The 12,532-nt window shown below is 46.3% G+C and overlaps 1 protein-coding gene across 2 annotated transcripts in view; it reads left to right on the forward strand.

Annotated features, from left to right (window-relative positions):
* Txnrd1 (thioredoxin reductase 1) overlaps positions 1 to 12,532 on the forward strand; it is an 83,636-nt gene that overhangs the window by 7,842 nt on the left and 63,262 nt on the right. Inside the window, exon 1 of one of the 2 annotated variants that reach the window (XM_026784535.1) lies at positions 11,563 to 11,677. The exons of the other annotated variant lie outside the window; for it this stretch is intronic. The gene's annotated coding sequence lies outside the window, so the exon portion shown is untranslated. Of the gene's footprint in view, positions 1 to 11,562; positions 11,678 to 12,532 lie in introns of those variants that run through there. 2 annotated transcript variants of the gene reach the window in all.

Genomic DNA, 12,532 nt, shown 5'->3' on the forward strand with positions numbered 1-12,532 from the left:
TGTGAGCCACCATGTGGTTGCTGGGAATTGAACTCAGGACCTTTGGAAGAGCAGGCAATGCTCTTAACCACTGAGCCATCTCTCTAGCCCCTCATTTTTAAATTTCATATGTGAACGTTTTGCCTGCATTTTATGTCTGTGGACCACGAGTGTGCCTGGTGTCTGTGGAGGTGAGAAGATGGCGTTGGAGCCTCTGGAACTGGGCTTGGAGATTGTTGTGAACGGTCTCGTGGGGCCTGGGGATCAAAACTGCATCCTCTGCAAGAACCACAGGGTGCTCAGAAACACTGAGCCATGTCTCTGGCCTGTGTATCAGTTAATTTAATCACTGCAGCAGCGGAGGAGGAAAATGAGGCCCAGGAAGGAGAAGGGCTCAAAGCTAAGAGATAGCAGTACCAGGTCTCTGTCGGAAGCTGGTGTTCCTAGTCACAAAGCCAGTATTTGGCACGTCGTAACCCACAAAGGGGTCGCAACCCACAGGTTGAGAACTGCTGGTTTAAGGTACGAATGCCGAGTGCTGTGGACTTCGTCTGGGAAGCAGAGAGGATTCTTTCTTTCTCTTTGTGTCCACCACTTCAACTGTAGCCCTGGAACATAACCTTAGCGGGAAGAGCCTGACAGAAAACAGCATCCCTCTTAAGATGGGTCTGATATCAGCCTGCCTTTCCAGAATGCTTGTGTGATATGTGGGGGCTCTAAATTCGGGCTGCTGGAATGGAGTTCAGTCCTGATACAGCATTGTGTAGCTGTGTGCCTTAGACAGTCCCGGAGCACTCACAGGGCGTGGTCTCCTTGTCCAGGTACAGCGAATGGGGCACATGAAGCCCGTTCAGCCTCTGATCTGACAAAAAGAAAATCAGACACCATGCCCTTAAATGTAGGTATAATTAATATGATAGTTCCAAATAAAAATACCAAGCATTTTATAAATAACATGATATTCGAGATAATTGCCCGTGAATGATTTAAGACGTAGTTTGTCCTGGTCTTGGCTGCCAAAATGCCTGCCTGAGCGACAGCTAAGGTTCCGGTCCACCCACTCCATTTTATGTGGGCAACTCAGTCGCTCAAGATGACAGGGGAGGACATGTCTTACAGCAGTTAACACACAGAGGGCCGGATGCTGTCAGCTGTGTTCGAAAGGATCTGGGTGGGTGATTTGTATAAATTTAGATTCTGTATCTGGGATTGTCTTCTGGAGGGAGTGTTCCTTAAATTTAAGTCCCTTCTTTATGAATTAGTTCTTTATTTCCTCTAGTCTCCTCTCAGTTGCTGTGGTAAAAATATCTGGACAAAAAGCATCTTAGGGGGCTGGAGAGATGACTCAGTAGTTAGGAGCACTGGCTGCTCCTGTAGAAGACTCAGGTTCAATTCCCAGCACCCACTCACAACTGTCTATAAGTCCAGTTCAGGGTATCCGACACCCTCATCCAGAGTATATACAGGCAAAACGCCAGTGAACGTTAAATAAATAAATATTTTTTTTTTAAAGCATCTTAGGTGAGAAAGGGGTTATTTGACCATCTAACATGGGTGCTGGGACCCAAACTTAGGTCGTCTGGAAGAGCAGTAAACGTCTTAACAGCTGAGCATCTCTCTAACCCTCTCTGTAACGTTTTAAAAGCGTTTATTAGTGTTGTACATGTGTGAGTGTCTTGCTTGCTTCTCTGTGTACTGTGTGTGTGCAGTGCCAGGAGGAAGGGCCAGATGCCCTGGAGATGGAGGTACACACTGCTGCCAGCTGCCATGTGGGTGCTAGGAACCAAACCTGGGTCCTCTGCAAGAGCAACAAGTGCTCTTAACTGCTGAGTCATCCCTCCAGCCTCTTACTGTCTTTAAAAGGTGATATACTTATGAAAATTTTAAATTATTTATTTCATCTAAATATTTTATATTTCTGATTTTTACAGAATTCTTTAGTGTTGCCTTAAAAATGATTTTATCTTCTTAGCAACATCAATATTAAATTTTATAGCCAGCTAAGTCAGGCATGGTGGCACACACCTTTAATCCCAGCACTCAGGAGGCAGAGGCAGGCAGATATATGTAAGTTTGAGGTCAGCCTGGTCTACATAGTGAGTTCCAGGACAGCCAGGGCTACATAAAGAGACCTTATTTCAAGTCTCCCTGCCCCCACAAAATTAGGCAGGTAAATGGAAGTTGGTCTTTTCCTTCTCTGTGGTCCTTCAATGTTGCTTCCAGATTCCCAGTGCTAGGCTCTAACTGTAATAGGCTAATCTCTAGCGTGACTGTCCAGTAAACCAACCTCCACCTGTACCCGCTCACTCACGGGGGGGGGGGGGGAAGGGGAGGAGTGTGGAAGGGAGGGATAAAGAGAGAGATGTGAAAAACTGCCAACAGTGACCAATGCTCTTGAACTTCCGCCGTTGTCCCTACCAGCATAAATGGTTTAAAGACCCCGCTGTTTGGAGGAGACACATCCTTTCTGGATATATGCTCTTGATCTCCTGCAAGCATGGAGTCCTGGATGTGGTCTGTAATCATGTCAGACAGGCTTGTCAAGGGAGGCAAGTGGGAAGTTCCTGCCAGGCCTACACCCCCAGCACAACCCGGGTTAAAGTTAACCCCCGTGAGACTCCTCCCAGGCCACTGTAGTCCTTGTTCTGGAACTTGTCTGACAGCCAGTGATTATTTGAGGAGTTCTCATAAAGATGAGAAGTGTGAAACCTAAGAACAAGGCATTTTCCCAATTTGACAGATGATCCCGGATAATACTAAAGATCATTGTGTATGTATTGTTCCCAATGACAGAAATCCGTCCTCGTGCCTATTAAAGGTCTTTTTCCTTGTGTTGCCCTATGTATTTCTGTTTTATTTCTCTAGCGTGTCTCACCCCTTGCAGACTTTAAAATGTACATATAATTATCCATGTCTTCCCTTTGTACACTGGGTCATGCTTATCCATGAAAGCTTCTCCACTCTTGGCTGTTTCATGAGGTAACTTCTCGGGTAATGGGGCCTCATCCGCCTGCAGGGGACTAACGCAGTGTGTCCTGTATTATTAATAAGACGCTGTCCATTGTTAGTTATCACCTTATTAAACAAAGTCCCCTGAGAACAGTGATCTGTGGGTGAAATGGTTTGCTCTTGACTGGATAACTTTTGTTTAGGGGTAATGGGACTCCAGAAATTCTTCACTTCTTCTGATTTCTTGCTGTCTGTGTGCTCTTCACTGTGGGCAACAGAGTCAAACCTACAGCCAGAAAGCCGTGAGAGCAGGGCAGAGCACTGTCAAAACCTTACCAACTCGCAGCAGCCACTACTCAAGCTCCAACACAGGGCAGCCTTGCCTCGGTGCTCGCTGGGCTTCCTCCCCCTCCCCTCTCTGAAATCCGCAGCTCTCTTTGAAAGGCACAAACAAGCCTTGACCTCGTCCCCTGAAAACTCTTAGTCATGAGATCGAGTGATGTCTGCTGGGTTTTGTTTTGTTGGTGGTGTCTGTGATCACAGAACAGACCACGTGGTCCTTCCGTGCCGCTCCCAATGCCCTGTGCTTTGGAGATGGGTGAGGGTCCGGAAGGGAGGGGCACTGAAGATGCTCTTCCTGAATGATCGTGTTGGAAATCTCAGTCGTGAAAGACGTTTTCTCTGAGGGGTCTAGACCAGAGGACTGCATTGTTCTAATTGGGTTTTGGAACTTTGGAAGAAAAGTGAACCAGCATTCATCGTAAATCCAACAGAAGAGTTTTTAAAGCTATTAGAGTCAAGGCTTTGCTGTGTAACCCTGGTTGACCTAGAACTCTCTCCATAGATCAGGCTATTCTGGAACTCACAGAGATCCACCTGAGTCTGCCTCCCAGTGCGGGGATTGAAGGTGTGTGACCCTGTGCTGTTTCTTATTTTTTCAATCCTAGAGAAATAGAATTTTGGCCGGTCATCTTTGTCCTCAGCACCATCTTGGTTTCTTTTCCCTTTGCTGTGATTTAAAAAGAAAAAAACATCTTAGGGGAGAAATGTTCTTCCAGCTTGCGGTTCCAGTGTGCTGTCTGTTGTGGTAGGGAAGTCCGTGCATCTGTAGCCAGGCAGCAGAGAACACACAGCACATGGTTGCTGGTGCTCGGCTTGCCTCTCTGTGATTCCCAGTTTATGTAATGGCCCCACCCACATCAGTTAGATAATCCATCAGACTACTCAGGCTAACCCTGATCCACACAGCCCTCACTGAGGTGCTCGGAGGCCTGCCTCCTGGTTGTCAAGTTGGCAGTACTAAATGGCACCGGATCCTTTGCTCTTCCCCATGGCTAAGGCCCAACAGCGGAAAGGCAGCTAACATCAGGGTAGTCGTTCTGCTCTGCGGGACCTAAACGTGGTGTGCGATCAGAGGAGTCCAGTCAGTCCTCCCGAGTCCTCAGCGGCAGTGACGCCCACAGGCCTTCAACTTCAGGTGTTTCCAGTCTTGAGCAGGGTGGAGGGCTCTGACTGGAGGTGATGGAGTGAAGGATCTCCTGCCAAGTGTGAATAGGACTGTGCCATCCTGAGCCTGAGAGGGCAGCTTTGACATCTGCTGCCCCAGACAGCGGTTCTAGTGGTCTGTTCCGTCAGTACACATCACACAACACACAGACATCACACATACATACACATCACACACACTACACACATCACACACATGTACACACACACACACACAATTCTTCCTGAGCCCTTCGAGGTACATTTCAGACATCAGAGCTTTCTCCCCTAAGTATCCTTGCAGCTCTCCCAAGAACAGTGTGCTCTCCGCAGTCAGTTCTAGGCAAAGAATTTAATGTTGCGTTAATCACATCATGTAATATAACCATATTAAAATTTACGCAGATGTCCTCCTGCCCCCTGATATTTTTATCCATGATCTAACTAAGCACTGCAGGTTGCAGTTTGTAGCCAGGTTATTGTATTTTGCAGGATTATGTAGTAGGAGCCTCTTGAAGAAGATGGCGAGTTCAGTGGAGACCCTTCCTACTTTAGAGAGCTCTCCTGTGTCAGCCCCCTTCACCCTTGGGAGCTCAGCTATGCTGGCACACTCAGGTTCTCCTTAGTTCAGAGTGCATGCTTTGGCAGGTTCTGTCCCACCCTTGGAGCCTCACTTAAGGGATTGTTTACAACAGGAGCTTGGCTGTCCTGAAGCTAACCGTTCCCCTGATGGCACCTTTCTGCTCTCTGGTTCCTCCATGACGTCGGGTAACCTATGGACTGTGATGCCCTGTGTTGCCAAGCTAGGGGCTCTGAGGACAGCTGGTGAAGGGTGACCCAGGTATCTCAAGAGATGAGTTACATCACCCCGTGTGGAGTGTGCCCAGCCGGATCAGGTGTCACTCATGTGGTACTAATCCACTGCCTGGCTCTGTGTAAGCTTTCACGAGTGGCAGCCGTGGTGAGTGGCAGCCATGGTGAGTGGCAGCCATGGTGAGTGGCAGCCATGAGGGCTATACACTCATTTAGTATGGGAAGGCAGCATTAAGATGTGAACCTCGGGACCGAACATTTAGATCAGTGGTAGAGCATTTGCCTCACCAGTGCCCTAGGTTGGGTCCTCAGATTGGGGCAGGCCAGGGGAGACGTGGGGAATGTATTTAAAAACAAAGACAAAGCCTCTCTCTCTAGGAGTGGTCTGGAGTTGGCTTCCCTCACTAGGTCTGTGGTTGAGATGCCTTGCTTTCTCTTTTTCAGCAAAAGATGTAAGTTCTCTGCATACTTAAATTGTGCACAGAAGAGGGTGTTTTTCAGCTTGCTGAGTCTAAGGAAGCGGGCAGCTCTATTCAGAAGCCCAGGTACCCTGGTAATCCATAGGTCTAGTTCATGTCCTCTGTTTCGGGTTCTTGTAGAGTCTCGCACAAACACACACCTGTGTTCTGTGGGATCTCCTGTCTTGTTTTACAGTGTGCTAAGCCGCCGGCACATTTTCTGAATCTTGAACTGTATGCAGCACTGAAAACCACAGTGGCTCAAGAGACTGCTCTTAGCCCTCTTCCTAAGCCAGGCATGTGTTGTTTCTGGATTTCTATGACAAGTGATGATGTAGCCAGATTGTCGACCTAATGAAGTAAAGGAGGAGCAGGAGGAGGGGAGGGGAGGAGAGGGGTGGGGTGATGAGAGCTGGGAAGCTGGGCCGCTTTGGGCAGGAGAGGGGCTTGAGGCAGCACAGCTGTCCCTGTGTCCAGAAAGACAAGCACGTGTGCACATTTTCTCTTCATAATGGCTTTTTATATAAATTATTTGTCCATTTCTGAGCTAGTCTATCTCTGCTGCTCTCTGTGCTGATTTTCATCAATAAAAGTATGGAGCATATTTTATTATTACCTTTGGGGTTAGAGTTTATCAGTGGAAAATAGGATAAAGATAAGTAAAGTATTAAAAATTGGTCCTGGATGAAAAGTTAGACAAAGAAAAAAAAAAGAAGAAACCATAATTACAGCTTTTTCTGACCATCTGTTTCTGTGATGTTCTTGAAACATTTACTTAATATAGTTCTTTAAATACTTCTTTGAATTTTATTTTAAATTAAGGAAGAAAATGATCAATATATTATACACACACACACACACACAAGTGTGTGAAATTGTCAAAGAACAAACAGAAAAATTTCAATGATTGATGAAGAAAAATCTAGAAAGAAAAAAGAAAGGCAAATGACAAACTCAAAAATTAGTTTTATAGGCCGATTTTAAGGGAAAATTCCAATGATTTTAATTAGTTGAATAATTCGTGATTTATAGAGCGATGATAAACGAATAAATATGTATCTCCATTGTCTGTTTTGGTAGACAGTCCTTGGCAAGACTGCAGCTTTTCTTAGTCATAGAAGGCCTCGTGATGTCCCTTTGTGCTGGGTTCTGACTGTTGGCAAGTACCTGAGCTTAATAGTTAGTTGGGTGGTGCCCTTGGCATGGATGCTATGTGGGGATTTATCACCTTCTGGAGTCAGTCATCAGGTGGAGGAGTCAGTCAGGCACAGTGGAATTAGGAGCTTGAGTGACAGCAAGTTCGGATACCAGTTAATGACCTGCTTTGACCCGAGATTCCGCATCAGTTGGTGGCTGACCTACTGACTCCCAAAGTCTCTCCTGGGATGCCATGGCACGGTCTTCCCGTAGCTGTTCCCACTAGGAATCCGGACTTCTGTGTTGCCTTTAGAATAATAAAAGTAGAAAAGAGAAAGAAAAAAACGCCACCAGAGATCAATTAAAAATGCCTGAAGTCTCCTTGGTGCAACAGTCAGTCATGTGTTAAGGTGCTTTGGTTGTTGATTAAGAGCACAAATCAGAACTTGAGTGAACTTTAAGATGACAGTGTATAAGTCCATAAATACACATATATATGCCAGTGTACATGTGCCTGAGCTCCGGGCCCTGCAGTTGGGTTCAGTGGTCGGGGACGGGACCCAGGGAGCTTTGCTGTGCTGACAGAGTGTCCGAAGGCCTGCCTCTGCATCAGCTACGGAAGACAGACTGGAGTCTGGTCCCATGTGTTCTGCAGCAAATACAAACCCTACTGATCTTTGGGATCCTGTAATTAAATGGTACAGATTTTGCTTTTTCTCTGAGAATCTACTCCTTATTGTATCTTTTCAAATCTAGTCTACTGCAAATTACTGTCAAGTACAGGCAGTTTACAAACAGTAGGGCCCTGGCCTCCCTTATTCCTGGAGTGCTTCTCGAGGACAATTTCTGGTCAGCATGACTAAACATTTAACCCTTATTCCTGGAACGCATTCAGTTTCTAGTCAGGTGACTAGCATTCTGTTGGTTCCTGTTTTCCCCTTGCCCCACCTGGTTAAGTTCCTATATTCCTCCTGCCCCGCCTGGTGATTAGCTGCAGGGCATTCATTCTATTTGAGATATGGTAATTTCCCCACCTGCCTGGGTGGGGGTCCTTGTGCTGCGGTAGGTAGATAAGGGCTTCCCCAAGGCTGAATAAACTGCATTCTCCTTTCGAAGGACCCTGGTCTCTCTGTGTCTTCTTTTCAACCTCCAGGCCCTTGCCCGACTCGCGTTTGGTACTGTACCGAGGGTGTAACACCAAATCGGGTGTTACAACAAACTGTGACATTTGTTCCCCACATTGTGGAGTCTCCACTTCCTGGTTCATAGATGATGCAGTCTTGCTGTGTCCTTGTATGGCGGGAGGGACAGGGCCCACTGGGGGTTTATACCTGCATGGATCCCAACAATGAGGGGGTCTTGTTCACCTCAAAGAGACCTGTCACTTAACACCTTCCCTTTGGCTGTTAGTATTTCAAACTATGATATTTTCCCCATAAGTGTTTAAAACACAACATCAGTATCTGAATGTCAAGGGAATTTCTACATCACTTTGCATTTCTGTCTGTCTGTCTGTCCATACATCCTCCCACCCACGCATCCATGCTCTCCTTTCAGCAGGAACTGAACTGACTCACGTGCATGCTGGGCAAGTGTTCTCCCCCTCAGCTCTCTCCCTGTCACCATTTCTGTATTTTAATATGTTTAATATTTAATGTAAAAACTGACTGACTAATCCTGTCTTGACATTATATAATCAAGATTATCTTTAATTAATTAGCTTTAAAATTGCTTTTATAAAACAATACATATTCATGGGCTAACATTATAAAGAGTGTATAATGAAAGGTGGAAGTCTGGCTTCCTGTTTGGGGAAAATTAACCTGATTTTGTTTAAATTTAGCCTAAGTGAAGCCATAGTGTGCATACTGATTAATAATATAGGCACTTCATTTACGATCAGTTGGTTTTAACCAAGGATGGTAAATGTACCAATAGGGTACTGTTTTCAACAAAGGATACAGAAGTCACTGGTAATCCACACACTAAAGAATAAAGCTAGACGAGACCAGCCTGGTCTACAAGAGCTAGTTCCAGGACAGGCTCCAAAACAGAGAAACCCTGTCTCGAAAAACCAAAATAAATAAATAAATAAATAAATAAATAAATAAATAAATAAATAAAATAAAGCTAGATTCCCTTCTTCACACTAGGTAAAAATACCTAGCCGAAGCCAGGCGGTGGTGGGCACGCCTTTAACCCAGTGCTCAGGAGGCGGGGGCAGGGTCTCTGTGAGTTTGAGGCCAGCCTGGTGTACAGAGTGAGTTCCACAACAGTCAGGGCTGTTGCACAGAGAAAACCTGTCTCAAAACAAACAACCAAACAACTAACCCAAATGGGACCTAATCTAAATATAAAAGATAAATCTGTAAAATTCATAGAAGAATGCAGTAGAGATTCCTATTACCTTGGAAATGTGACCTTTGTGTCTGGTGTCCTGTCATCTTTAGACGTAACACAGAAAGAACAAGAGAAATGAGAAGGAAGTAGATGAATTTGATTTTATCAAGTTTTATAAATTTATCAAAGTTTATAAAAACTTACAAGCACATCATCTCATACAATGAAAAGACCTACAGACTGTGAGAAACCCTTGTAAATTATCTCTGATGAAGAGCTGTACCCAGACTACATGAAGAAGTTCAGTGCCTCAAGAATAATAAAAGATATTATTCTTATTCGAAAGAATAAGACAGATATGAAAAGCACAAAGAGTTGTCCAGATTATTAGCTACTGAGGATCGTGCTGCGAAGCTGGGGAGCCGGGTGCAGTGGCTTAGGTCTGCAATCCTAGCACCTAGGAGAAGGCTGGAGGGTAGGAGCTCAAGGCCATCCTTTGAACTGGTAGGACAGATATGATAAATAACGTGGGTAAATTGTTCACTCGCTTATGGAAGTATAGTTGCTTTGAGAAGCCTTCTGGCAGCTCTTCGAGAAGTTTATCATAGTTACCATGTGACCCAGAAATTCCACTTGTATGTATTTTCACAAAAGAATTTAAAACAGTGTTCAGACAAGTTCATGTACATGATCACTCATAATAGCCCAAGAGCGACAGCCTAGTTGTCCACTAACTAGCTGAGGCGTAACCTGGTAGAATGGGCTGTGTCCACCCAAGGAAATACTGCTGGGCCTTGGAAATGAGCGAAGCACTAACGTGTGTGACCACTGTCGTTCTGAGCAAATGCAAGTACCAGCTATGAAAATATTAAGGAGACTAAAGAATGCTGGAAGCCAGGCGGTGGTGATGCACGCCTTTAATCCCAACACTCAGGAGGCAGAGGCAGGCGGATCTCTGAGTTCAGGCCAGCCTGGTCTACTGAACAAGTTCCAGGAAGGGCCAGGGCTACACAGAGAAACCCTTTCTCAAATAACCAAAAAGAGGAGGAAGAGGAGTGTGCTCCAGATTTAAGTAACTAAAGTCACCACAGACAAGGACCAAAGGCAAGACAGGCTCTGGAGAAGAGAGGGTTTACAAGCCGGAAGAGGCTGTCCCTTGGTGGTGATGCTGGATCACAGTGTTGTGTAGCAGAGCATGGCACCAAGCAGGATTTGTGCTCACTATAAAAAAAGAGTATGTATGTGTGTATGTGTGTATTTATTTATTTTGGTTTTTTGAGATGAGGTTTCTCTGTGTAGCCCTAGCTGTCCTGGAACTAGTTCTATAGACCAGGCTGGCCTCGAACTGGCAGAGATCCACCTACCTCTGCTTTCCAAGTGCTGGGATTAAAGGCGTGCGCCACCACCGCCCGGCCAGAGCATTTGTTTATGTGTTGTGTATGTGTGGGCACGCATGTGTTACACTGTGCATATGGAGGTCAGAGGACAACATGTAGGATCAAGTTCTCTCCTCCTGCCCTGCAGATTCCAGGCACGCAACTTGGGTTGTCAGGCAAGTGCTTTTCCATGCTGAGTATTTTAGTTCCACGCTCACCTTTCATGTCTGTGCGTGAGAGGGTGTGTATCATGTCCATGTGTGCATGTGAATGTACTAGTACACGTGTGTAGAAGCCAGAGTTGTCTCCCTCGTTGGTTTCCACCTTACTGTTTGAGACAGTCTCTTCCTGAACCTGGAGCTCACCACTTTGCCTCGGCTGGCTGACCAGCGAGCTTCAGGGGTCCTCCTGTTTCTGACATGTGCAGGGGTGCCACCTTTTATGTGGGCCCTAGGGGTCTGAACTCAGCCTGGAGCTTGGGTAGTAGGTACTTCACCAACTTAGGCTGGCTCCCCAGCCCCTCTTGCTCACTTTGATGCCCGACGGGGCCTGATCAGAATCCGGGAGAAGAAATGGAAAATTGGAAGACATTTTGTTGTTTATTTTTGTCTTGCTTTTCAGTCTAGCCCTCTGGGGCTTGAAGATCCCGTCAGTTTATCCAGAAGTTAGCTGGGAACTAGGAACTCGGTTGTTTGTTTCTGCATTTTTGTGAGGATGGGTTGGGTACCTTTTTCCCTCTCGGCACTCAGCCTATAGACCAGATGGGCACCGTGCAGGCCCGATGTTCAGACCTTGCTTTGCGCTCCCAGGGAAGATTCACAGTTCTGCCTTTCGGGCTCTCCTGAGAACAGACCCAGAGTGTGGGATGCTGTTCCAGGAATAGTTAAGCTACTAGAGGTCCCCAGGGACGAAGAGCCCCATGGGCCTTACACAATGGCGTCCTTCCTCAGAGTGACCCTGATATTAACCAGTGCCTTCCTGCTTCCCTCTCTGATAATTGCCACCTTTGCTCACATTGCTTGTAGCTAAGGGTCACCACCCTGTCAGGACTCGGCTCTACCCGTACTGCAGACCCCAGAGCCCGGCAGCTGGCCTCCGGGAACAGTAGTGCTGTGGCCACCAGAACCGCTGGACTGTAAGGTAAGGCTGTCACCCAGGGGGTGAGAGTGGTTCAGCTGGGGAATTTGACTGGGCTGCACCTTAGAAAGAGCGTGCAGGTGTCTGACTCCTCAGAGGAATTGTGTGGATTTGAGAATAAAGTTTCGCTTGAGTGTTTGTTTCTGAGCCTTTTTCAAAGTGCAGTCGCAGAGGCCAGGGAGGCGTAGTGGGGTTGCTCTGCGCATCCTCTGAGCTTGGCCCTAGGGAAGATTTCCTAAGGTTTTGGCGGAGTTTACAGCTTTTTCTAGCTAGCTTACTGTAGTGACAGTGTCTTTATTTTAAAAAAATCGTGTCTTTATTTGGTTCATACTTTTAGATTTTTATCAGTGAGAAAGGGGCAGTGATCACATCCTTAGCTGGCTCGTTTAATCCGACTGGGCTTAGCTACAGAAATCTAGATGAAGATGAGGCGTCCCAGACAAACTGGCAGCCGTGTTGGCAGCAGAGTTTTCTCTCTCACAGGTCGGTGTCCTGTGAGGAATTGTTTCAGTCATTGTCATTTTGAGAGAAGCCTTGAACTTTATATAGCCAAGAAGATGAATCCCTGATCCCCTGGCCTCTACCTTCCAAGCCAATGGTTTCTGTTCTGTTTTGTTTTGAGACAGGGTCTCTCTATGTGGCTCTGGCAGTCCGGAAACTCTCTGTAGACCAGCTGGCCTCGAACTCACAGATAACCGCTGCCTCTGGCTTTCTCAAGTGCCAGAATTACAGATGTGTGCTATTGCGCCTCTGCAAGGTGGTGGTTTCTTGTGCCTAGCCGTCTTTGTAGGTTCAGCCTTAGGAACCGGTGTGCACTTGTGTGTGTGTGTGTGTGTGTGTGTGTGTGTGTGTGTGTGT

The sequence above is a fragment of the Microtus ochrogaster genome, chromosome 24, assembly GCF_000317375.1.
Source record: "Microtus ochrogaster isolate Prairie Vole_2 chromosome 24, MicOch1.0, whole genome shotgun sequence".
Lineage (NCBI taxonomy): Eukaryota > Metazoa > Chordata > Mammalia > Rodentia > Cricetidae > Microtus > Microtus ochrogaster.